The sequence below is a fragment of the Nematolebias whitei genome, chromosome 12 (genome assembly GCF_014905685.2).
Source record: "Nematolebias whitei isolate Nwh7 chromosome 12, NemWhi1, whole genome shotgun sequence".
In the NCBI taxonomy this organism is placed as follows: Eukaryota; Metazoa; Chordata; class Actinopteri; order Cyprinodontiformes; family Rivulidae; genus Nematolebias; species Nematolebias whitei.
Genome location: NC_056509.1, coordinates 28,043,834 through 28,046,452, shown reverse-complemented (window position 1 = coordinate 28,046,452; position 2,619 = coordinate 28,043,834). Strand labels below are relative to the sequence as shown.

At 35.2% G+C, this 2,619-nt stretch overlaps 1 protein-coding gene across 1 annotated transcript in view; it reads right to left on the bottom strand.

Moving 5' to 3' along the window:
• dpf3 (D4, zinc and double PHD fingers, family 3) overlaps positions 1–2,619 on the bottom strand; it is a 36,097-nt gene that overhangs the window by 32,469 nt on the left and 1,009 nt on the right. The gene's annotated exons all lie outside the window — the stretch shown is intronic.

Here is a 2,619-nt window from a genome sequence, read left to right as displayed (position 1 = left end):
CCTTTAACATCTCAGCCTTTAAATCCTCATTTCAAACCCAACAGAACCACCTGAGCTCTTTGTGCCCCGTCAGAACCGGACCAGGAGCCGGCAGCAGCCACATCCCTGCGTGTGAGAATCAGAGCTGATTTAAATACCTCTCATGTCAGCGCCTCATTAGATCCCATCCCCACGCTGCCTCCCAGGTCTCAGGCACAAAGGCGTCTTTGTTTTAACATCTTTTTTTTTTTCTTCTTCAAAATATGAACACGAGCGAGTGCATCTGGAGGTACAGATGTGGAGAACTCGCCTCTCAGAGAGGATTCATCCACACAGACGTGATATTTTAGTGGACTTCCATAAAACATCACTTTTAAAGATTCCCCGTGCGCTACAGAATCATGCACGGAAAATAAAAGTCTGCTTCTTATATACACCGCCTTCCACCTTTGTTTGTGAACATTTTAAATTAGGGTCTGATGCATGTGAGAGGCAGATGGGACTCCTTCCTCTGGTCCCCCAGCATCAGTCTTATCTTACCGTCCTCCTAACAGATGGAGCCGCAGGAAAATACCGGGTTGCTCCTATAATCTGCTGCACGACACACAAACTCATCTATGCCCTCCATCCTAATCTGTTTTGATGGAATACAACGGCTTAAAGCATTTTTATTGTTGTCAACAAAGAGCTTTAGAAAACTGGCTCATCGTAGGACATTTAACCTTTTTGTGTAAGGAATATTGTCTTAGAAACTATTTAAAGCTACTCTTGAAAACCGGTAAACAAAATTAAGTAAGAAACAAAATATGTGCAGTTTTTTTCTCATATTGATGTTTTTTGTGTCCTTAAAATAAAAATGTGTAAGCTAAATCTGTGAAGAGTTGCCAACTATCGCGTGCTTTAAACCCATGTGTTTGTTTACATGTGGAAACAAAGTGACTAAAGTAGGTTGTTTCTCTGGAAAATATAAATGCTGTATAAAATTGAACAGATAAGCTCAGCCTAATGTGGGTCAACCACATGACTCGAGCTTCCACATGCGAGTTCAGAGGATTCAGACTTTGTTTACGCTGAGTGCGTACCTGCGTTTCAGAATTTTATATCAATATATGTTTAAAAATACTCTTTTAAACTGTTTGATGTAGTTCAAGATAACAATTTTAGGTTTGAGTTTATAATTTACAAAGAGCACCTTTAAACTTCTGCTTAAAGTGCAAAAAAAGTGATTCTGATGACTAGTGACAATAATTTATACTGCGACAGCCGACATAAACAAGAGAAAAAGCATTCCCTGTGAATGCTAAACAACTGACGGAATTTGATGAAAAAGAACTAAAGCTAAAAACAAAACATTACCTAAAAGTAAAAAGCTAAATGCTAGCTAAAAGTATCAAAATATTACCTAAAACAAGCAAAACAATTGCAAAGTATCAAACGCCTGGAAAGGTTAGCTAAATGCTAAACATAACAAACGCTAGCCAAAAGCTAAATGTAGAAAAATTCTAGCTTAAATTAGCAAACGTGTAGCTAAAATCTTTAAAAAAAGAAAAGCAAAAGACAAGCATCTAAAGTACCAAAATAGCAGCTTAAAGTAGTAAGAAGACTACACAGTTAAAGTAGAAAAATACTTGCTATAAGCTAATAAAAAGTAAAATACTTGTTAAAAGCTAAAAGTAACACTGACAAAAAGCTACACATAGCAAAAGGTTCACTAAAAGTGGCAAAAAGCTTGCTAAAATGTAAATGTAGTAAAAGGCTAGCTATTAGCTTAAAGTAGAAAAAGGCCGTCTGAAAGCTAAACATAGCAAAAGGCTAGCTAAAACCTAAACATGGCATAACAGTGGCTAAAAGCTAAATGTAGCATAAAGGTAAGCTAAAAGCTAAAGGTAGCAGAATATTGACTAAAATCTTAAAAATTGCAAAAGGCCAGATAAAATTTAAAACACCAAAATGTTAGCTAAAACCTTAAAAGTAGTAAGAAGACAAGTTAAAGTAGAGAATGTTTAGCTATAAGCTTAAAGAAGCAAAAGGCTGTCTGAAAGCTTAAGATAGCAAAAGGCTAGAGCTAAAACCTAAAAATGGCAGAACAGTACATAAAACCTAAATGTACCATAAAGACTAGCTGAAAGCTAAAAGTAGGAAAATATTAGCTAAAATATAAAAATAGCAAAAGGCTAGTTAAAGGTTAAAATTAGATTCATTCTAGCTAAAAGCAAAAGTAGCAGGACATTAGCTAAAATCTAAAAACGGCAAAAGGTCAAGTAAATGTTAAATGTAGCATCATGTAGCTAAAAGCTAAAACTCACAGAGCATTACCTAAAATATAAAAATAGCAAACGGCTAGTTAAAGGTTAAAATTAAATGCATCTAGCTAAAAGCTAAAGTAGCAGGACTTTAGCTAAAATCTAAAAACAGCAAAAGGTTAAGTAAATGTCAAATGTAGCATCATGTAGCTAAAAGCTAAAACTAGCAGAACATTATCTAAAATCCAAAAATGGCAAAAGGCTAGTTAAAGGTTAAATGTAACAGCATGTAGCTACCAGCTACAAGTGGCAGAATATTAGCTAAAATCTAAAAACAACAAAAGGCTAATTAAAGGTTAAAACATAGCAGCATGTAGCTAAAAGCTAAAACTAGCAG